We start from the raw sequence: 25580 nt of genomic DNA, 5'->3' as shown, positions 1-25580 counted from the left end.
TCCTTGCTTGATTACGCTGGCTAGGGTTTTTTTTTAATGTTTATTTATTTTTGAGAGACAGGTAGACAGAGAGAGAGAGAGAGAGAGAGACGCAGAGAGAGAGACAGACAGACAGACAGACAGACAGAATCCTAAGTAGGTTCCAGGATCTAAGCTATGAACACACAGCCTGACGCGGGGCTCAAATTCACAAGCTGTGAGATCCTGACATGAGCCGAAGTACGACGCTTAACCAAATGAGCCACCAAGGCACCGCTAATTTTTTTCTAAAAAAAATTTTAATGTATGCGGTTAGGATTTTTTAAATTTCAGGTTTATTAAGATAAAATTGACATATGCCATTGTGGAAGTTTAAGGTACACAGCGTGCTGGATTTGATACACTTGTATACTGCAAAATGATTACCACAGTATAGTTAACATTTCTAGCAACTCACAAAATCACCATTTCTTTTTTGTGGGGGAAGGTATTTAAGATTTACTCTCATAGCAACTTTATATAATGCCGTATTGTTAACTATAGTCACCATGCTGTCTCTTAGCTCCCCAGAACTTAATCATATAACTGGAGGTTTGTACCTTCTGACCAATATCTGCCCATTTCCCTCATCCCTCAGCTCCTGCCAACCACTTTTCCACTGACTGTTTCTATGAGTTCTAATTTTTTAGATTCCACACATAAGTGAAATCATACAGTATTTTTTCTTCTTCTGACTCATTTCACTTGACATAATGCTTTCAAGGTCCATCCATGTTATCACAAATGGCAGAATTTCCTTCTCTTTTATGGCTGAATAATATTCAACTGTGTGCACATGTGTGTGTGCGTGCATGCATGCACACGCATATCACATCTTCTTTATCTATTTATCCATTAATGGGTGCTCAGGTTGTTTCCGTATTTTGGCTATTGTGAATAGTGCTGACCACGGGAGTATGATATCTCTTGAAAGTCCTTACTTTATTTCCTTTGGATATATACCCAGAAGTGGGATTGCTGGGCCATTAAATTGCCCTAATTCTAATTCTTTGAGAAACCTCCATAGTTTTCCATAGTGATTGTTCCAGTGTGCATTCCCATAGGATTTTTAACACTATGTTGCTGGTTGTGGTGAGAGAGGGCATCCTTACCTTCTTCTGAATCTTAGAGTAAAAAGCTTCCCAATTTTTTCTGATTATGATGTCAGATGTGTAGTTCTCATATGTGGTCTTTATCGTATTTAAGTATGTTCCTTTTGTGTCTATTTTGTTGAGACATTTATAAAAAAGATACGAATGCTTTTTCTACATCTATTGAGATTATCACGTGGTTTTTCTGACTTCCATTCTATTAATGTAGCGTACTACACTGATTGATTTTCATAGGTTGAATCATCCTTGCATCCTAAGGGTAAATCCCACTTGGTTATGCTGTATGATCCTTTTAACAGGTTGCTACTAGTATTTTATTGAGGATTTTTGCATCTATGTTCATCAGAGATATTAACCTGCAGTTTTCTTTTTTTGTGTTGTCTTTGGCTTTGGAATAAGGGTAAAGTCACTCTCAAAATGGTTTAAAAGTATTCCATCTACTTTATTTTTTTGGAAGAGCTGAAGAAGGATTGATATTAGTTCATCTTTGAATGTCTGTTAGAATTCCCCCAATGAAGCCATCAGGTCCTGGGCCTGTGTTTGTGGAAAGGTTTTTTATTACTTATTTAATCTCTTTGTTATAGGTCTAGGCAGACTTTCCATTTCTTCTTGATTCAGTCTTGGTAGGCTGTAGTCTTTAAGAATTTATTGATTTATTCTAGGTTGTCATGTAATTGTCTTAATGGGCTCTTATGATCCTTTCTGTTTCTGTGTCATTTGCTGTAATGTCTCCTCTTTCACTTTTGACTTTGAGTCTTCTCTCTCCTAAACGAAAGGTGTGTCAACTCTGTTTATCTTTTCAAAAAACCAATTCTTAGTTTTGTTGATTCTTTTTTCAGGAGAGAGTGAGCACGATCTTGGGAAAGGGGCAGAGAGAGAGAGAGTCTTAAGCAGGCTCCAGCTCAAGACAGAGCCCAAAGCAGACTCAATTCTAGGATCCTGGGATCATGACCTGAGCTGAAATCAAGTGTTGGATGTTCAACCTACTGAGTAACCCAGGCACCCCAGTTTTGCTGAAATTGTAGTGTTTTTCTATTCTCTATTTCTGCTCTAATATTTATTTCATTCCTTTGCTAATTTGGGTGCAGTTTTTTCTTTAGTTCCTTGAGTTGTATGTAATGATAGGTTGTTTGGGATCTTTCTTCTTTTTTAATCGTGGGCATTTTTTGCTATAAACTTCCCTCTTAGTATTGCTTTTGTTGCATCCCAGGTTTTGTTAAATTGTATTTTCATTTTCTTTTTTTGTCTCAAGTTAGCTTTAAAATTCCCTTTATATTTTTTCTTTCACTCAATGGTTATTCAAGAGTATGTTCAGTTTCTAATTGTGAATTTTTCTATTTTTTGTTATTGACTTCTAGATTCATTCCACTGTGTCTGAGAAGATATGATTTCATTTTTCTTTAATTCGTTAAGATGTGTTTTGTACCTAACATGTGATCTATCCTGGAGAATGTTCCTTGAGCACTTGAGAAGAATGTATATTCTGCTACTATTTGGTGGAAAGTTTTGTGTATGTCTGTTAGATTCATTTGGGCTATAGTGTTGTTTTAGTCCGTTGTTCCTTATTGATCTTCTGCCTGGATATTCTTTCATTATTGAAAGTGCAATACTGAAGTCCTCTACTATTATTCTATTGCTATCAATTTTTCCCTTCAGATCTGTCAATATCTGTTTTTATATATTTAGGGGTTCTGATGTTGGATGTGTATCTATCTGCTATACCTTCCCTTTATCATTATATAATGACCTTCTTTGCCTCTAGTGAAAATTTCTGACTTACAGTCTGTTTTGTCTGATATACATATTGCCAACTCTGGTGTGTTTTAGGTTACTGTTTACATAGAATATCCTTTTCTGTCCCTTCACTTTCAGCCTATGTGTTTTTATACCTAAAGTGAGTATCTTGTAGTCAGCTTATCACTAGATTTAGTTTTTAAATTTTTCTTTCTTTTAAAAAAATTCAGTCACTCTCTTTTCATTGGGGAATTTAATTCATTTATACTTCAAATAATTATTGATAAAGACTTGACTATCTCCATCTTGTTAATGTTTTTCTGTTTAGCAGTTACTTTTATTCCCTTCCTTCTGTCGTCTTTTATAATTTTTTCTGTAGTGATTTGGTTTGATTCCTTTCTCTTTTACCCACCTACCGTAAGTTTTTCCTTTGTGGTTACCATGAGGTTCATATAAAGCTTCTTTTATTTATGACTATCTATTTTAATTTGGTAACAATTTAAGTTCAACTGCATACAAAAACTTTATTTTACCCCTCACAAACTATGTGTTCTTGAAGTCAGAGTTTACTTCTTTTAATACTGTGCATCTGTTATTCAACTTTTGTCATTACAGTTATTCTTAATACTTTCAATTTTATATTAGTTACAGATAATTTGCATACCATCATTGGAGTGTTATGTTATTCTGCATTTGCCTATATATTTACCTTTCCTAGTGAAACTTATACTTTAATACATTTTAATATTGCTGATTAGCATGTTCCAATTCCCCCTGAAGAACTCCCTTAAGGATTTCTTGCAAAGTAGGCCCAGGGGTGATAAACTGTCTTCAGTTTTTATTTGTATGGAAAAGACTTTATTTCCTCTTTACTTTAAAACTTTGCTGGGTACAACACCCTTGATTGGAAGTTTTGTCTTTTAGTACTTTGAATTATAACATCCCACTCTTTCCTGGCCTGTAAGGTTTTTATTAAGAAATTCATTGAGGGGCACCTGGGTGGCTCAGGTGGCTAAGCATCCGACCTTGGCTCAGGTCATGATCTCGCGGTTCAGGGGTTCAAGCCCTGTGTCGAGCTCTGTGCTGACAGCTCAGAGCCTGGAGCCTGCTTCAGATTCTGTGTCTCCCTCTCTCTCTGTCCCTCCCCCAGTCACACTCTTGTCTCTCTCAAAAATAAACATTAAAAAAATGATAAAAAAAAGAAATCCACTGACAGTCATATGGGAGCTCCCTTGTATTTGACGGGTCACTTTTTCTTGCTCCTCTCAAAAGTCTCCCTTTGTCTTTGACTTTTGAGTTTAAGTCTAGTGTTTCTTGGTGTAGACCTCTTTATGTTCAATCTATTTGGGGTCCTATGGGCTCCATGAGTCTGGATATCTATTTCCCTCCCTAGATTTGGAAAGTTCTGTCATTATTTCTTTAAATAAGCTCTTCACCTTTCTCTGTCTCTTCTCCTTCCAAGTCTCCCATAACACTGATTCATTTAATAGTGTTTGATAAATTCTGAAGGCTTTTTTTCATTCTTTTTCATTCTTTCTTTTCCTCTGACTAGACAATTCAAAATGACCTGTCTTTAAATTCATTCTTTCTTCTGCTTGATCAAATCTGTTGCTGAAACTCTACATTGTATTTCCAGTCCTGGCATTGCATGTTTGAGCTCCAGAATTTCTTTTTTTAATACTTACCTTGTCGAACTTCTCTTTTTGTTTTTGTGTTATTTGCCTGATTTCAGTAAATTGTTTACTTATCTGTTTTCACTTGTGGCTCCCAGAGCATCTTTAGAACAGTTATTTTGAATTCTTTCTTAGGCAATTTATGGATTTCCATTTATTTGGAGGTAGGTTATTGGAAGTTTACTGTGTTTGTTTGCTGGTGCCATGGTTTCCTGATTTTTGGTGTTCCCCGTTTCCTTGCACTGATGTCTGTGCATGTGAACAAGTAGTCATGTCTTCCAGATTTTAGAAGCTGGCTTCCGTAAGAAATGACCTTCACCTGTAGGGTGGAGCTGAGGGAAGGTGCGTGGGTGACATTTAAAGGGTGTGTGTAAGTACACTGATGCACCGGGTCTTGTTATTCATGGAGCACCAAGTGCAGGAGTGGACAGCAGCTCCAGGGGTCAGGAGGGACCCAGTGGCATAGCAACTAGGGTCCATGACATCATTCTCTGCATGGTCCTGGGTAGCAACAACTGAGGGGTTTAGCAGTGGCTGAGAGGGCTGGTGGGGTCCTCAGCAATGCCTCCAGGTCCAAGGGTGAGTGTCCTTAGGCTGGTTCTGAGTATGTGTGTGGTGGTGGGGGCTAGCTACAGGCATGCATGGGCAGTAAGGACAAGGCCAGCTGTGTGCAGTTGTTCTCCTGTGGGGGTCATCTCTCAGAACGCATTCAGTAGTGGATCTAGGTTGGTGGCAGGAACTGAATGCAGCCATAGGGGGGCATACACGTGGTGGTGGCCTCTAAGCACTTATGTGGGGGCAGTGACAGCAGAGTGTTTAAACGTGCAGCTGTGGGGGTTGACAACTAGTGCATGCATGGCAGGGGAAACCCAGACTGACAGTGGTAGCTGGGCAATGGAGGCTAGCGGCTAGGTTGCATGTGATAGCATAGGTTATTTCGTTTTGTATTATAGTAGTGAAATATAAAAATCAAAATGCTCAACATATTTAATAATACCAATTTCAGCTTAGAAGTCTACATCACAAAAAGATAGATATTAAGACATCACTTATAAATATACTTAAAAACTAAATTTGTCTCCCCTCCCCCAAATATATTAAATATTAAATTACAGCCATCAAAAACAAGAGTATTTAGTCAAGGTAGTCTTTATAACTATGCGTTTTGTTTTATAACTATGTGTTAACAGTGAACAATACTTCATATTTAAAATCTGAGGGGAAAAAAACTCCTCAGATAATCACACTTCTGCATAGGACATAAACTATAGCAGAGGATTTAATTTCAAACATTTCAACACATTTTTATACCAGCAATTAGGTAGAGTAGGAAACCAGTAAGACATTAGCATTTATTTCTAAGATTTGTAGAAATAATTCCAGCGCTGATTAACAATTAGATATCTCATATTCTGAAGCACTCTTAAATTTTTGAGTGTCAACTTGGGTGGCTCTTAAAACACTGAATAATTCTGAATAACTTTTTTGTTACTGTTCACAGTTGAAGAGAAATGAACATTTATTGCTAATAATGATTTATAAAGGGTTCTGCAACAAAATAACCAATCAATTGTGTTTTTAAATTATCTTTCAGGAGGGAAAAAAGGCAACAAATATCTCAAATACAGGTTTTACGTTCAAATGTACTTTTCACCTTTCTATACTAAGAATCACTCAAACTGTACTTACAAAATTGCCAAAGTATGTCAAGGTACCGAGTAAATCGTAAACGGCTCTGTTAATGTCAGACATGAATTATGTAAATGGAAAATAACTGATGGTACAAGCAAGTCCAAAAAGACAGGATGCATTTTTTTAATTAAAGTTTTAAGTACAGGAGAAATATTAACAATACACAAGAAGACATTATTTAAAAGAGACGTAATGCTACCACCCATAATGACTACTCCCTCCCTGGGGGATGATGAGAGAGTCCTTTGTCTCTACTAGCAGTGGTACAGATATACCAGTATTAGTAGTAGCAGCAACAACAGCAGTCAGTATTATTAAGTTATCCTTGCTTAACTTATACAATGTATAGAAACATTATTAACATTACTTCTCAGAAATGTAATTTGTTTTATACACATGTATTATGCCAGTGGTTCTTAAGAATTTTTGACATTTAGATTTCTAGAACTAAATGAGCAAAATCAAAACAAATCTGTTTTTATAGGACTATACTATTTTTTTCACAGACATCTTGTTCACCCTTTTGAACAGTTAATTATATTGGAAACATAGATAGACTTCAGGACATTGCATTTCACCATCAGCAATGCCTACCAGGTCAAAGGTCTTTGTAAAATAAGGATGATGGAGGTAGACAAAGTGGGTAGTAAAATGATTTTGGATGAAAAACAATATATAACTGATTAAACACTTGGATTGGGTGAAACCTAGGATTCCTGTTTCTCAACACTATTGTTTGAATAAAGTTCATCCACTCAATGTTAAGTTTCAGTTTCAATCTTTCAAGAACGGTTAAACATCGCAAAGTATGAACAATGCTTCTATCATTCTTTTGGTGGTGTTCCTTATTTAATATATCCAAAGATCCAGTCAACAATGCTACTATTTATATCAAGCGAGGACTGAATTTTACTTTGCTGGGGTGTCTTGAAACACAGAAGGGAGATAGTTATGACAGGTAAAGGCCTGGTATACACAGTATGAAGTGTCTGATACAACACCACACACATCAAGGATATCATGATTAGATGATCTAAAATGAGTTATTATAGGTAGCAATGTGAAAACATTAAATCACAACCTCTCAAATCACATAGTTACTGATAGAGATAAGGAATGAGAGAGGTTGCCTTAGTTTGAGAAGCAAGTAATTTCATAACTAAACTGAGAACTACATAAAATGTGTCTCATACGGCAACCCCTCTAATTTTCAAGCTTATTTTAAAATAATTATGATTTTATGAGTTCTTTGCAAGACCATGCTATATTTGGTTATGCCCCAATTAACCTTTTAAGACAACAAAACAACTAAGGTAGAAACACTCAATAGCCCCATCTAATGAGAACAAATTTATACATAATGCACTGTATAAATACAAACCAAAATTTGGGCAAACACCACAGTTCATGAAAAATTTTTCCCTGAATTACTGTATTACCCTTCCAGTAGAGTTATTATTACCAGTTGGGAAGAGGAGAAAAACAAGTAACATTTGTTGTACTAAAGCTCAACTGTTATGTGCCGTGCACTACGCTGGGTGCTTTCAAATATTGACTCATGTAATTTTGCAAGTGGCGATAAAATTTATTAGCCCCAGGTTACATCTCAAAAAACTGAGACACAGAGATATTATGCACTTGAAAAAAATTACATCTAGGATGGAAAGGTAGAGAAAAGAGAAAATAAAAATGACGGCCACAAAAGGCAGTTTGGGAGGGGGTAGGGCTTTGTCAGGAGATTTCAGGGGGTGAGCATGTGGCAATGGACCAGCTTTCATGCAGCAGCAGACAACCAAAAGAGCTGTTTTAGGGACAGCTGGAAATACACACTGGCACAGGGAAGAAGATATTTTATCTTTTTATGTTTATGAACATCAAGTTTATTTTAATTGCCACAAAATTGTGAAAATGTTCGATCTACAAAATTAAAATGTAACCAAATCTCATTTATTTTTTTTAATTTTTAAATTTTCTTTAAAAGCTTTTAAAGTTTATTTTATTTGCTTTGAAAGAAGGAGTGAATGAACCAGCTGGGGAGGGGCAGAGAGAGGGGGACAGAGAGAGAATCCCAAGCAGGCTCCACACTGCCAGTGCAGAGCCCTAGGTGGGGCTCAAACCCATGAACCGTGAGATTATGACCTGAACCAAAACCAAGAGTCAAAGGCTTAAGTGACTGAACCACCGAGGCACCCCACCAGATCTCAATTTTAAAGATACGAACCGGAAGTAGAATAGAATCAGAAGTTTTATAGGTAGCCTTAATAAGAGACCAGATTTCTTCGCCTTCAAACTTTATTCTAGAAAAAAGCCCACTGAAATGCCTATCAGTGAACAACTGAGCACACCGGCTTCACTCTGCATCAGCTTTATCCTCATGCTTGTTTGTCCCTTTCTCCTTTCTTCAGATAAATATGTTCAGTCCTTTTGCCCAATAGGTTTTTCTATTTCTACACCACCCCCAAGACTATAGCCTCTGATTCCTAAAGTCAGGGCTTCCCTAACTCTGTATCTGGCACCACACATTCCCTTCCTTTTTTAAACTGCAGCTTGTCAAAAGTAATTTCTCCCATCATCCACATAACGAAAATTCTACCTCTTGTGTAAAGCTTTTTTAGGCTAAAGAAAAAGATGCATTTTTTTTTTTTTGCTAGACTATTTCAGAAGAAACAAGGGTTAATTATCTGTTAAGTCCAAAAAGCGTTTACCACGTTATCAATATATTCTTTGCCTCATGCTATTTGTTCAGTTGCTTACATGTCTTCTAAGGGGCTGTGTTGACATTGTATATTTTAGGCTTCTGATAAGTAGACATTATATTTAACTTCATTTTTTTATGGTTATTACCTTACATAATGTCATGCAAAACTAGATGCAGAACTAATGCTTCTAATATAGTTTATGTTCCATGCAGTGTTATAATTCTGGATAAAAATAAATGAAATAGGGGCATCCTTGTGGCTCAGTTAATCGACTGACTCTTGATTATGACTCAGGTTATGATCTTATGATGGTAAAACGGAGTCCCACATCAGGGCTCTGTGCTGGGCACATGGAGCCTGCTTGGGATTCTCTCTCTCCCTCTCTCTCTCTGCCCCTTCCCTCCTTGCATGCTTGCATCTCTCTTAAAAATATGAAATAAAAACCATTCTTATCCATAACTTAGACTCTATGGCTATTAAAAAATATTAACTGTATGACTCTCTAAAAATGTCCTCTTGCAACAGGAGAAACTATAGGGTAGGTCAGCTGGCTTTGGCGTTCTCTGTTATACTTCCAGGAGATAGAAGAGTTTCAATACCCTTGCTAGGCTGACGGTACTCCAGCTTAAACCTTTAGCCTGGTGCTTCCTGATAACTCTCTTCCGAAATACTTTACAAATACAGGAGGTTAAAATATTTCCGACTGAGGACAAGGAATCCTTAAATTTATATAAGAAAGTGTCTTAAAGAAACTACTTTTTCCATTTTAAAGCAGAAATTTCACAGTAGTCATCTTATAATGGAAATTTTGGTATTCTCCCCGTCTCTAGTTTTAAAATGTTCAATCTCTATTATATTGCCAGGTAATTTATAAAAGTGGGCACAAACTTTCACTAAATTAGCCAAGAAACCAGTGGTGTTGTTATATCTCCACACTCCTATCTTTTTCACAGTTTTACTCCTAAAAGGGTAGAGTCTCATTCTAGATCATGTGATTTAAATATAATGACTTTTGGATGAGATCTGTGAAGTAGAATTAAATTTAGGCAATCCCTTCCCCCAACCATTTATTTCACAGTTTATTAGAATAAAAGAACTCCTTCTTAAGTGAAAGAATGTAAAAAAAAGTTTGGCTTTGTTTTAGCTTTGTTATGCACCAAATGATATTAAGGTACCTAAGCAAGGAGGAGATCTGGTAAAAGAGTCTTGGTGTGATAGAAACAATAAATGAGTATATGTAACCATTGAATAAAAGAAAGAAATCAACAGGCCTCCTTAAAAACTCCTTAAAATCTGTTTGGGATTTTGAATTTATAATTTTAATTTCCAAAATTTTTAAAAAATAAACTTCACAGTTATTGTAAAGAAACAATTACCATGTTAGATATAATAACAATATTAGGGGGGCATAATGACCAAATAATAAAGTACTATACTGAATATAAAGCATCAGGCTCTACGGGTGAAGAAAACACTACTGTGGTTTGCATAAACATGTAGTAGGTTAATTCAGGAATAGAATCCTGTACTTCCAACTGTTTTTATGTCTCAAACTATATATGCTATATATTTACTTGATAAAGTCTCTATTAGAAGTTATATTATATCTTGGATATACACAAACCTGCACACACATATACATACACACACACACACACACACACATATATTTTAGGTAGGTGTGTACAGGTATGTGTACACACACACACACACACACACACACACACACACATATATATTTTTAAGTAGGCTTCACGCCCAGTGTGGAGCCCAATGTGGGGCTTGAACTCATGACCCTAAGATCAAGACTTGAGCTGAGATCATGAGTTGGACGCTTAACCTACTGAGCCACCCAGGTGCCCCTCTTTGATATTTTTATAAAAAATTTTAATAAACTCCTATTTCCCCTTACCTAATCCTTTGGTAAGTGAATACATACATGCATACATACAAAATCACTTTCAAATTAGGCTAATATTCCACAATATTTCATGGTCTATAAGTCATACTTTAAAAATAATTCCCACTCTGGCTATACTGGGAAAAGGAATAGAGAACCAAGGAGACAGAAGAAATCTCTGCTTCCTTTTCTCCTCTGTCGTTTATTGTCTGCACAGTTCTATCATTTGGATCCAGTGAGAAATGAAAATGTAGGGAGGACCCCTGTTTGCAAATTATTAAAAATGTAAAGATGGTAACAGCAAAGCATTAAACTGAAGTCCTGTGTGACTACCCAAATCACATGCCAATGAAGCTATCCTGCTCTTTTCCCTGTGGCCTTGACTTTGTTTCACACCCTCACCCACTCTTTTGTTGGAGACTTAGTTCCTCTAAAGTCAGCCACATTTGCCTTCACCTCTTAGCCACTACACAGCTTACTGGCAGAGACCACATTCCCTCTCTGATAATGCCACTATCTTCAAATTGAAATAATAAAAGGAGAGACGCATCTGAGTATGATAAAAGGCAAGGTCCTTAGTTTAGCACAATACCTCTCAATGGTCTTTGAATTATTTTAATTGTAACCTAGTCCTTATAGGATAAGAACACTATATAATAAACCCACAAAAGGATCAACTTGCTAGAAAACTATACAAACGCAAAGTGCAAACTAACACATGAAAGCGAGAAGTAAATATACCAAATATGTTGTGTGTGTGTGTGTTTTTTTAACAAAGATAAAAAATTCTCTCAAGTAGGAGGTATGCATTTGGCTTTTACCCTATCATCAGTTAAGAAGATTTTTGAACATGACTTCAAGGCTACAAAGTGGGCAACTTTTTAGTAAATGAATACTTGCTTGTACAGGTAAGTGCTGTATATACATGGGTAAGTAAAAAATGTACAAAGGCAGATAGGCAGAAGCTTGAATTTTTTATTAACAAATAATCATTTATTTATTCTTTTTGAAACAGGAAGGAGAATCACTATAATGAAACAAACTTTAGGAAGAGTAAAAAACAAAAAGGTTGTAGAAAAGGATATCTAGCAATCAGAGAAGCAATGATTGATTTTAAGATACAGTCTTCAAATATAATTGCAATCATACATTAATTTATTTCAAACACATTGTTCCTGCTCTTAAAAAGAGTATGATTTACTTTTATATGTCCAGAAAGATAATACAGTGAATCTTTTATAACTTAAGCAAAAATTTAATAAATATAGGCCGGTCTGTTCATAGTCAACACTTACACAGCTTATCCGTTTACAAACTATGTTGAATTTTCAGCAGCAATGTGCCTTTCATATTTTCTCCATCTATTTTAAAAGGTGTTATTATTTCAAAAAATAAGGTTTCTGCAAAAACATGACAGTTTTACCATATTATTAACATCATGTTTTATATGTAGATGTTAAGAAATACCTACTTTTAAGGTATTTTTGAAACATTTAAATAAAGTTTATAAAAGCTAAATATAAAATAGAAGTGATATATTTAATAAACGATCTTGCATACCCACAATATCAGATATCTTTTAAAGGAAGTAGTGTGAACAAGATTCTATAAAATTTTGTTTCTATTATTTTGTCAGGTCTAGCTAGCAGATTAGTAGTATCAAGTCTCTTATTTTTGAAAATTTTTTTCATATTTGTCTCAAATATTTCTATTTTTAAATTCAAGACATAGGAGGGAAAGTCATCGAATTTTACACAAATAATTCTTCTCTAAAGAAAGGAGTGATTTCTGAGTTTAAATAGAAGTTAGTTCCAACTGCCTGGAACAAGGTCATTTTTTGCCTCTATGCTAGAACCCAGTGAAAAAGAGTCACAATATTACCTTTAATGCATGCAATTCAAACATTACTAATTTTTAATTGGTTGGAGGAGGGGTCAAATAAAGCTACCTAGTTATTACATTTAGTGGTTCACAAATTATGGTCCCTGGAATAACAACATCAGCTCCATCTGGGAACTTGTTAGAAATTTCTTGGAAATTCTGGGGCTCCTGCCCAGACTTGCTAAATCAGAAACAATGGGAAAAGGGTCTACCAATCTTTGTTTAAACAAGTCCTCTACATGATTCTGATTCAGCTTAAGAACCAGTGGCTTAAGGGACTCTTAAAAACTGAGAATAAACTGAAGGTTGATGGGGAGTGGGAGGGAGGGGAAAGTGGGTGATGGGCATTGAGGAGGGCACCTGTTGGGATGAGGACTGGGTGTTGTATGGAAACCAATTTGACAATAAATTTCATATTAAAAAAAAAAAAGAACCAGTGGCTTAATAGGTCTTCAAAACGTATCAGGAGGTATTTGAAATAAAACTGTCCAAATTTCACGTATTTTTTTACTTATAAAGTATCTCTAGACCAAATGAATAGTTTAAGTGAAGCTCATAAGAAACACAAATCAATTTTACAAATATATTAAATCTTTTTAGCAATAATACAATCGAACCATATGAGAGAGAAATGATGATCAAATGTAGTGTCTTGGTCAACAGGTTAAAAAGAACCACTAAAAAAGCTGTAAGTGATTACTGTATAAATCATCTTAGGAATTAAGAAATCATAAGTACACAACAACTACTGAGCTCACACCAGGTATAAAATGCAACATAAAAGAGAGAAAACTACCCACTCCTTAAGGACACTGGGTCTGAAGTAAGCTATAGTAAGACAGCTTCATCAATTCCAATATAAAACAGGTCCTCTGATAACATACCATCTGGCATTAATAATATTTGCATCTCTTATTTTTTGGGAGATTTTTCATTACTAATTCGATTTCTATACTGGTTATGGGTCTGTTCAAATTTCTTATTTCTTCCTGTTTGAGTTTTGGTAGTTAGTATGTTTCTAGGAATTTGTCCATTTCTTCCAGATTGTCATTTTATTGGCATGTAATTGCTCCACTGCTGGTGGGCATGCAAACTGGTGTGGCCACTCTGGAAAACAGTATGGAGGTTCCTCAAAAAGTAAAAATAGAACTATGACCCAGCAATTGTACCACTAGGTATTTATCCAAGGGATACAGGTGTGCCGTTTCAAAGGGGCACATGCACCCCCATGTTTATAGCAGCACTATCAACAATAGCCAAAGTATGGAAAGAGCCCAAATGTCCATCAATGGATGAATGGATAAAGAAGATGTGCTGTATATATATATATATATATACATATATATGTGTGTGTGTATATATATATATATATATATATATATATATATATGTGTATACACACACACACACACACACTCACACACACACACAATGGAGTATTACTCTGCAATCAAAAAGAATGAACTCTTGCCATTTCCAACTGCGTGGATGGAACTGGAGGGCATTATGCTAAGCAAAATTAGTCAGAGAAAGACAAATATCATATGACTTCACTTGTATGAGGACTTTAAGATACAAAACAGATGAACATAAGGGAAGGGAAGCAAAAGTAATATAAAAATAGGGAGGGGGGACAAAACATAAGAGACTCTTAAATATGGAGAACAGAGGGTTGCTGGAGGGGTTGTGGGAGGGGGATGGGCTAAGTGGCATTAAGGAATCTACTCCTGAAATCATTGTTGCACTATATGCTAACCAATTTGAACATAAATTTTAAAAAAATTAAATAAAAAAACACTGAATTAAAAAAAGATTTGCATCTCTATGCTTCTTTAGTATTCAACATGTCTTTTCTCTTAAAGGTAAATAATCTTTCTGCTCCTGTCATAAAATATATATTCCAAGTTTTAGGGTCTTTTAAAAATTTTCTTCTGATTTTTCACCTTTTCCTATTTTGCCTTCCTGACTAACATCTTTCTTGATAAACCGTAAAGTCATTCTCATCCATCTCTTCTTAGTTTTGAAGGTCATGATGTGTCTGTATGAACCCTGTTCCCTCACTTAACAACTTTTCCTTTTTCCACATATATTTGAATAAAGAACGTTCTAGGCTTCCTTTAAAAAGTATAAATCAAGGGGCACTTGGGTGGTTCAGCTGGTTAAGCGCCTGACTCTTGATTTCAGCTCAGGTCATGATCTCGCAGTCATGGGATCAAGCCCCACGTCAGGCTCTGCACTGACAGGGTGGATCCTGCTTGTGATTCTCTCTCTCTCTCTCTGTGCCCCTCCCCTGCTCTCTCTCTCTCAAAATAAATAAGCTTTTTTAAAAAAAAAGTATAAATCAAGCCAATGAAGCACATCTACTTTTTTTAGATCCTTGAACAAATAAAATTCCTGAAAGAGGCCATTGGGAACCCCAAGAACGTTCCTCCAGTTAAATACCCAGGGCAGTTCATCTGGCTCTAGCATTAGAAATAATAAATCTGCATATAGTGTGGCAATAGTCTGTATAGCATTATAAAATATAACCCATTATCTTTAAGGAAAAGAAAATTAGCTTTCCTGATTCCTATCACAAAACATTTTTCATTGTATGTCCCAAACCCCCTAAAAAGTGTACTTCTAGTGATTTTATTGAACTATGGTCTCAATCTAACAAGTGTTCTTACAAGGCAGGCATTTAAAGGAAACAAACACTTCTTTAAAAATAAACATTATTCCACCTGAGACTTGAATATGCTAAAGCTGTAGAATAAGAACTTTTAACATAATTCTTTAGTTTTGACAAGTCATTTAAAGCTGCCAAAAAGCTGAGTATTAGAAATGCCAAGGTCTCATCCCCCACCCCCACAAACACATATGATCCTAATTACAGGACAGGAATACAGAGTAAGTATTTTATACAGGTAATATTTTGAAAAAGTATTAACTAATCAGTACATACTATAACAACAATAGCTGTTACTGATAATTGATAAAGGTCACTGTTTACTGAGTATCAGGCTCTATACTTCGTACTTTATAAATATTCTCTCTAATCCTCATAACAACTCTGCAAACTCAATGTTACTATTCCAATTTTACATAGAAAGAAGCTAAATCACCCTGTAAAATCAAGCTTTTCATTTCAACTTGTCTAAGGCAACACAGCTAGTACAGTAACACTGATAACTGAACCCAAGCAGACTAATTCTGAAGTCTGGTCTTTTCTGCTATGTGATAATTGCTTCCCCTAGATTATACTTATTATACTTATTTTACATATGTACTTACATGATGCTATATTTAACTGCATTACTTTTTTTCTGATTCATTTACTGGGATTTCTGGTAGTGAATAACAGTAAGAGCCCCAAAAGTATGTCTTAAAGAAAATTCCAGAGTGCTTTCTCTAAGTCTGGCCTTAATCCAATCTTCCTTGTTCTAAATTTTGATCTATGAGAAGTTGCTTCTGGCTGAGAAAGATAAAATGAAATGGCAGTTCTGCACTTCCTGTGTCAAGTCAAGTGTTTCAGTATTCAGGAAAGTTTAATCTCCAACAGACTCAGGATTGAGCATTTCATGCTCTTTTCATTATAAACCAAAGCTTTTATGAAAGGTCACTAGAAAGCAATCAGAAGAAATAATAACGAAGTTCAAAAGAAACAAGAGGCACAGCAATCGTCCCAAAGTTGGGAGAGACTTCAGCAATCACTTAGTAGTCCAGTACGTGTTTGCAGATGGGAGAACTGAAAGCTTGAGAAATAAATGGCTGTCCAGGGTCCCATGTGATTAATCAAACTTTCCTGACACTCAGTCCAGTGCTGAGTTCATAACTGCAAGAATACCCTCTCTTTGCACTCACAGAGTTCTTCCTGATCCTCTATTCTTTTCTTAGGATCATTATTCTTTAGCTACTCCAGATACTTCAGAGAAATCTTGGGCAAATGTTTATTTTATTATATTTATTGGAAAACGAATTTTACTGCTCACATGTGTACTTTCTTCTCCATTCTTACTACCACGCTGGATGGCAACCTCGAAAAGGAGAATAGTTTATTTATAATGAACATCAGCAATATGGTCTGTTATCAGTTGTTTAAAAAGACAAAAATGGAGACGATAGTGAAACACAGAAAATGGATGTCATAGTTAAGAATCAAAATTAAAGACATATTATGATTATAATTATTTAAAATAGTTTATGCATGTAGTCAAGACAGAAAATATGGACATTTGGAAACAATAATTATTTGGTGGTTTATAATGGTTTATTTTAAAAAGTTATCTTAAAAAGGAATAACCTTGGGGCACTTGAATGGCCCGTCAGTTCAGTGTGCAACTTTGGCTCAGGTCATGATCTCACAGTTTGTGAGTTTGAGCCCCACATTGGGCTCACTGCTGTCAGCACAGAGTCCTCTTTGGATCCTCTGTCCCCTCCTCTCTCGGCCCCTCCCCTGCTTGTGTTCTTTCAAAAATAAATAAATATTTTTAAAAATTAGTATTCATCTTAAGCTTTTTGAAGCTTGCAAACCTATAAAACAAGGGTCTGGAATTAACAACTAAAAAAAAACTAAACTAACTAAACTAAACTAAACTAACTAAACTAAAACTAAACTAACAACTAAAAAAAACACAGAAAAACAAAAAACCCTCCTACATTGCACTAAATCACCAATACTTTTAAAAACAGAAAGATTCTAAGAAATTTCCACATTGTAGTATACTCAAATGGTCGTATTCAATTTCAAATAGTACTTATTTTTTTAGCATTCTACACTTTAACTACACTTTAACTATAAAGTTAGATAGGTAAATACTTTGAACAAGGATTTGTTCAAAGAAGCAAGTTCTGTATGTTACAGTATCAGTATACATGGTCATATTTCTAACGCCTGCTGTCTACTGAAACATTTGACCACTTATTAAATGATCCAAGGGCTCTCAAAATCCCTGAATTACTTTTAAATTTTTTGTGTTGACTATTTTCTACTACATTCATTCATTCAACAAATATTAATTGAGTGAATAACGTGAGCCAGGCACTATACTTCTGTGCACTGAGGACAGAGAAGTGAACAAAGCAAACACAACCTTTGCCCTTTCATTTTAGAGAAATGTGGAAGAAAATAATAGAAAAAGTAAGTAAAATACGAGGATGGTAGATGGCAATAAGGCTTACAAGAAAAGAAACACAAAGGAGGAAGGAGAATTAGGGTGGAGTGGGGGAATTTTGCAATTTTAGATTGAGTGGCTAAGGAAAGCCTAAGGAAAATAAAAATCCCAAATTGATGAAGGAATGAGCCATGGAAAAGTGTTATGGGCAGAGAAAATAGCCAGTGCAAATCTTCCAAAGCAAGAACTTGCCTGACACATTCCAAGAACAGCAAAGAGGTAAATACGACTAGAGAAAAGTGAGTCGGGGGAGAAAAATAGCTGGTATCTGGGAATAACAGGGGTCCGGAGGATAGAGCCATGGTAGACCATTTCTTGGACTCTGGCTTTTATTGATTGAAATGAGAAGTTGATGGAGGGTTTCCCTCAAGGAGTGACATAATAAGACCTATATTTTAATGTAATTATTCTACCTGCTGTATTAAGAACTGATTGAAGTAAATCAAGGGCAAAGACAGGAAGACCAATCATAGGAGGCTTTTGTAAGAATATGGACAAGATGTAAAGATGACTTTGATCATAGATATAGCAGTGGAAATGGTGATCAGTACTGAATTCGGAGTATATATTAGGGGCACAGGCAAGAGAATATGATGACAGAGATGTGCGGATTTATCAGACATGGATGAAAGAAAGCTACAAATCAAGGATGACATCAAGGTTGATCAAAAGAACACAACTGCAATTTACTGAGATGGGGAAAACTTGGGAGGAAGTTTTGGTGGGGGCAGAGAAGATAAGAAATTCAGTTTACTACATTACATTTTGAGAACATTAAATGAGTTCTGCTCATCAGCAAATGGATGGTCATTTACAAAATTTCTTTTATGTTTATTTATTTTTGAGAGAGAGAGAGAGAGAGAGAGAGAGAGAGAGAGAGAGAGAGAGAGAGAATGAGCCTGGGAGAGCAGAGAGAAGGAACACAGAATCAGAAGCAGGCTCCAGGCTCTGAGCTGTCAGCACAGAGCCCGATGCAGGGCTGGAACTCAGAGCACTACCAATTCTATCAATTTAGAGGTTGGAAAGTAGGGATCAGCAGAAGAGACTGAAAGTAGCAACCAGAGAAGTAGGAAGAAAAATTAGGAAAGTGGAAAAACTGAAAGCCAAATAAAGTGTTCAATGCTGCTGCCATGTAGGTTGAGTAAGAGGAGGACAGAGAAGTGACCAGCACAGGGGTCAGTAACGGGCAATTTTGGTACAGTGGCAGGGGTTACAGAAAACGAACTCAGAGCACAGACAACTCTTTCAAAGAGATTAGCTGTACACAGTAACAGAGAGAGAAGTGGAAACAAGAACTTTTTTAAAAAATGGGAGAAAAAAATCCAGTATTATTTGTATATTGATGAAAAAGATCTAGTAGTGAAGGAAAAATTAATAATGCAGGAGAAAGAAATCAGAATTGCCCTATTGTTTTGAGACTCATTTAACTATGATATATAATAATTTTCCATTAATAATATTTCAATATTTATCTAAAAGAATCACAGTATCTCATACATTAGTAATAATATAATTAAAAAGTCAAAACTATATTTAACAGTTCCAAAAATAAGTATAAATATTGAATAAACCAATGAATAATATATTTTTTAGCAACCTCTTTGCTCAACACTTTATCAGTTAAATGTGTATTTTCTTTTGCCTTTTTACAATATACTTGCTTTAGGTAAGTGGTATCTTCAAAAGTAAGGATTATATTTTTATGTTAAAGATCGTATTTTGATATCTATCAACTGATCTGTATAGTGGTTACTGCACTATTCATTCAAAGAACAAAATCTCCTTTTATATTCACACAGTCCTCTGAAATGGATTACTAAACCCACATTTTGTTCATATACTTTCACTGCAGAATTCAGTAAGCTGAACTATTAGCTGAATACCCTATACGAAAAATAAAATTATTTTACCTAATCAACTTTGCTTGAATTACACAAATATATGCCCAATTCCAAAAATATCCACATGTATTTGGAAGAGCTTAAAAACGGAACTACTTTTACACCAAGGGTTGGCAAGAAAACCAAAGGCCAAATAGTAAATACCTTAGGCTTTGAGGGCTACATACAGTCTCTGTTGAGTCGTCTTCTTCTTTGTCACAATCCTAATCCTTCACAATCCTTTTTGTTAACGATTTTAAAATGTAAGAAGAATTCTTAGCTTGCAGGCCATATAAAAACAGGCCAAGGACTAGACTTGGCCCATGGGTTATAATTCATTGACTCCTGCTTTAAACTGCTGTATAAAAGATTAGATATGATCCAGGTGAGTCATATCTCAGGATTAAAGTTGGACATTTATTTAAAGTGCTTTATATTCTGTAGAAAGGAGATATATATTTTTTTTCCAAAAATAAGAAAGTTTTTCTTGAAATAGCAGGCTTAGCAATATGCTTATATCTAAAAAAACAAGTTAGTTCTTTTACTGAAAACCATGAAATATGTAAAGTAGCCACCATCTCTATTATGTAATCAATCCAAGTGATACACTTTTTAATCCAATTCTGCAACTTAATCCAACTTTGCAACCCAATTGAAACTATTTATCTCTTAAATACTGTACCAGTAAACAGTGAAAGAAAAATATCCAATAACATTTAATGTTTTCATTTCCCTATTGTTATTTCTTATATTAAAAATATACATATACAAAGCAGTTAGATTAAAAAGATTTTAAGTCAGGAGAGCAAATTCTTTTCTATTGTCAGACCCTTTCAGATTCTGATAAAGGTAATGGACCCTTCCTCCAGAAAAGGGATACATCCAAATTCTGTCTTAATTTTAGAAAGATCCAAACTCCCTGAAGCCAAGCCATAGATCCCAGATGAAGAGTCTCTTAAGTTTTTTTTTTTTTTTTTTAACATTTATTCATTTTTGAAAGGCAGAGACAGACAGAGCGTGAAAGGGGGAGGGGCATAGAGAAAGGGAGACACAGAAATAGAAGCGGGCTGCGGGCCGCGGGCCGCGGGCTCTGGGCTGTCAGCACAGAGCCGGATCCGGGGCTCAAGCTCATGGACCACGAGATCATGACCTGAGCCAAAGTTGGCCCCTTAACCCACTGAGCCACCCAGGTGCCCCAAGATTCTCTCAACTTTTTAAAAGCACAATCACTTTGCTCCTGCAGGTAATCTCACATGAGGTTTCTAAAAAGATAAAAATCTAAGTAATTACCACATGATGACAAGTGAAAACTAAATAATTACCAAATAATGACAAATAAAAGTATACTTACATAATCTAAAAATCAAGACAAGAATCCATGCTTGATAAAGTTTCAATGAAACTTTTCTGTCCACACACCAGCTTGTGTTCTCTTCTCCTGCAGTCTGACCAGTTTCTCACTGGGCCCAATATGTGTCATATCTGTTTCTGCACTTTTCTCATGACAGCACCCTTCCCTACAGTGCTCTTTGCCATACCTGTTCAAACCCTACTTACCCATCAGAACCCAAATTAAATTCTACCACCTCTGTCATTTTTCCTAGTAGATCACAGCCTGTATCTTCTTTCCCCTGAATTCACTGCTTTTACAACACTATTCAGGTAATCTGATAATAATTTGTATGATCACAATGATTTGTATGTTCTGAGGCTCCCAACTACAGTGCCAATAAAAACAGGCACAAACACTTCTTTGCATCATTACCCTAGACCACAAAACTATTACAAATATGGAATATACTTCATAAATGTATGCTGAATGAGTGAATTAAATTCAGTGGTTTCAGAAAGTACTGGTTTGGTTTCACTATGTAAATGTTCATTTGGCAAAAATTTGAAAACAAACAAACCAAACACACACACACACACACACACACACACACACACACACACACTCTCTCTCTCTCTCTCTCTCTCTCTCTCTCTCTCTCTCTCTCTCCCTCCCTCCCTCCCTCCCCACCCCCTCTCCAGGAAATGAAATGGAGGAATTTAATTTTAAGAACTGTACTACCTGGTCAGTGACAGGACCTAAAGCTAGGTAAAACTCTGTAAACTGAAAATCATGACCATGACTACTTACTGGTTTTTTTCATGGACATGATAAAATGCCTTGATTTTAGTTCAAATTTTGTGGGCTAAATACAACACTAAATCATAAATGACTGGTGTAAACTGGGTAAACTACCAAGTCTATTAAGTATTCCACTAGTGCCAGCATTGGCTTAATTCAGTGTCATACCTATTATTCCTCTTCCCATAAAATTTCCCATGGGCGCAAACAGTCCCAGGCAGCACTGTTAAAGGAGGCAGAGTTCCTCATTCATAGTTCCTATCTGACCCCATTGGGATTCCATCCCTTTAAGATCAGGGACTTTTATCCTACTCCCTAACACCCAGGGTTCTCTCTATGGCTCCCTGCCTCGGCTCCAACTCAGGCTTCAGGTTCTACCTCATTCTTATGTTTCTTTCCTTTCCCCTAAGTAGGTGGATCATTTCATATAATTAAACTCACTTTACAGTGTGGCTATTGTGCACTAATCCAAGACTGTAAGGACTGAAACACATTTTTTAAAGTATGAAGGCATCACGATGTATATGGGAAGGTGCGCTTCTGCATGCATATTAAGTCAGCAGTACTTTAGGGGAAATACACTATATAGGAAAATATATGAAAAGAATAACACTTGATGAAACCACTCCTACAAACATTAGGAAGAGCATCTGATGAGATTTATAGGTGAAGAAGAGATAGGTTTACAACCCTCCCCAGGTAGAACTCTGTTAGCACACTGTTATTAATGAATGTCAAGTCATGCATTCATTCAGTCAGTAAACAGTTCTTTAGTTGCACAAATTGTGCAATGCTTCACAGGTACCTCAAACATACTGGATGCTAAATTCATTATCCCCCCTCTATCACTAAAACTCATACAACAATCCATCCCTTTCCAGTGTTTGGACTTAAAGGGTACCACCATCTACTTCTGATCAAGCCAGAAACCTATGGGTTATCCTTGGTGCCTTTGTATTCCTCATCCCCTCATCTAATTAATCACCATGCCCTATAAATTCTAACTCATAAATCTCTAATATGCCCACTTCTATTCATCCTCACTTGTCACCACACTAGCTCAAACCCCATTATCTTTCCCCCGGACTTAACTGTGAAACTTGCTGACTTCACATTTTTCTATCCTGCACTGGGCAGATTTAACAAATCTCATGGTACCTTCATATGATACAACATACAGCCATGAGACTGATCAGCAACCATAATCAACAATATGGGTGACTCTCAAAATCAGAATGTTGTGTCTTCCTTCTTTCATTCATATGAAATGAGCATATACTCGAGTCCCCATTTACATAAAGTACAATATAAGCGATAGCATCTATGCAGTTCAAGAAGTCAGATGAGAGGTGTCCTCGGTGGGTGGGGGGCAAGACTGACTGGAAGGAAAGATGAAAGGGAATTTCTGGGATGCTGATGATGTTCTGTTTCTTCTTCTGGGTGATGGTCACATAGGTTATACACTTATGCTCATGAAAAGCTGTGTTATGAGGCTTTCATAATAAGTTTTAGAAAAAATAAAATATGATGTTCAATGTCTTCCCACTGCTCTTGCTAAAGCCCAAAGGCCAAGTATCTTTAAAGATACTTTTCTATACAGTCTCGTCTCTCCCTCTCTCTAGAAGTCTTTTGTCTTCAGTGTGTCTTGTTTATTTTTTCCTTCAGGGCTTTCACATATGCTTATTCTGCCTTCTCATTTTCTTTCACTAACTCCTAATAATGCCTCTGGTTCAGTTAAAATTTCATTTTGGCAAAGAAGTCTTCTCGGGAGCCGTGGATTAGGTTAGAATCCCCTCTATCTTCCCTCTATACCACTCCATCACACATCTTTAGTAAACTGTAGATACTATGAGCACAGAGAATGTTTTATTTACCATTCTATTCTCAAGTTCTCTATATATTTGATGACTGATTGAATACATTTATTTCCTACATAAGAACATGGAGGGCAGTTGCGGCAAAGTTTCAAAGTCTACGTACTACAGTATAAAGAGTGAAACGGCTAAAAGAGTTTTTGATACGTGAACTGAAAATAAAGAGTTAAATGCTACATTATTTATACCCAGAAAGATATAAGCATGCATGTAGGCACACAGAGAGAAGTCACTTTTAACAGTTCTGGTTTCTTTGAAACTACTATTATTTTATAAATAAATAAATAAATAAATAAATAAATAAATAAATAAATAAATAATCTATGTTAATAAAATTGATCATTAATAATTTCTACTGATCTATGTTCAGATGTTGATTAAATTTTTTTAATGTTTATGTATTTTTGAGAGAGAAAGAGACAGAGTGTGAACAGGGGAAGGGCAGAGAAAGAGGGAGATACAAAATCTGAACCAGGCTCCAGGCTCTGAGTTGTCAGCACAGAGCCCGACACAGGGCTTGAACTCATGAACCACTGATATCATGACCTGAGCTGAAGTTGGACGCTTAACTGAGCCACACAGGCACCCAGATGTTGGATTATTTTTAATATGCTGTGTAAACCAAAGCTCCACCACTGATGTAATGAATTGTGTGAATAGGTCAATTAATTGTTCCAATTTCTTTGAACGCAAAGGCAATATTTAAAATCAGTCTACCTCAAATAAAAAAAAAAAGAAACTATTTCTAAATATTTGTAAATGTTCCTAAGAAGAATTTAAACTTTTCTATTTTAAACACAGAATATTTGATGAATGAAAAGTAAAAATATAATTTTTGTTTGTTAGAATTACCCATAGAAAGCAACATAGGTGGCCTACTGGGTGGCATATATGAACTGTTCTTCCTGGATAAAATCTGGCTCACTTAAAAAGTTACCTTCCACAAAGGCAGAAGAGCGTAAGTGATTATCACCTTGAGTGACAATGCTCAAAGGGGGGTGGGGGGGGATAAAATGGTAGTCTATTTCAGAAATTTGTGCCATTTTCTATTGTGAGCTTTATATATTATGCATTTTAGAATCTTCAAGTATCATTAAATTTAAATTAAAAATGTAGGTAGTGACCTAAGTTGTCTTACTCTTTTTTGCCCCTTTTGAGAAATAACTGGTTTCTGTGTATCATTTCTCAAATAAATTCATTAAATCTTGAATGAGGCAGACTTTCCTGACCAGTATCAGGAAAAAAAAGAAAGGTAAAAAAATGGCATTTCCTTTATTTTGAGAAACAAGTAGTGGTTTCCTTCATTAATTTGGAACTTGCTTACTTACTACTTCTAAAGTACTAGTATATTAATAAAAACATCTTCTGATAAAAAAAGAATGAACTTAAAATACTCTATCACTGAAAACCCACTTGAAGTATATAGTCTATTGTAGAATCTAACTAGGCTTCAGGACCAGGAGTCCCAACAAAGCTCAATGTGATGTTTATAAAAGCAATTAACTGCTTTAATACTCTCAAAATCACATTATTCACCTATTTTCTTGAGTTTTAGTTATCACTCTCTTTGAACAAATAATTTGAAAAGAGAAAAAAATAGGATCTCAAATTATAATAGATAATTCACTTTTTCCTTCCCTGACTTTCAAGAATTTATCACATACTTTACTGAGGGGCCACTTTTATACAACTGATAAAGATTCCAGTCAAAGGGTAGAATGCAAGAAACTAGTGGCAAATTACCTGCTCTCATTTAGGCTGGTATTCTCAAGTTTACTTACTTCAAGTTAAAGCTTTTTCCTTCTAAAAACAAATACAGTGTTTTCTAGAAAC

The 25580-nt window shown here is 35.6% G+C and overlaps 1 protein-coding gene across 8 annotated transcripts in view; it reads right to left on the bottom strand.

The window, feature by feature from the left end:
* The window catches only part of ZEB1 (zinc finger E-box binding homeobox 1), a 199337-nt gene that overhangs the window by 109017 nt on the left and 64740 nt on the right, over positions 1-25580 (bottom strand). The window lies entirely within an intron of this gene.

The sequence above is a fragment of the Felis catus genome, chromosome B4 (assembly GCF_018350175.1).
Source record: "Felis catus isolate Fca126 chromosome B4, F.catus_Fca126_mat1.0, whole genome shotgun sequence".
Lineage (NCBI taxonomy): Eukaryota > Metazoa > Chordata > Mammalia > Carnivora > Felidae > Felis > Felis catus.
This window is presented reverse-complemented; position numbering and strand designations above follow the sequence as displayed.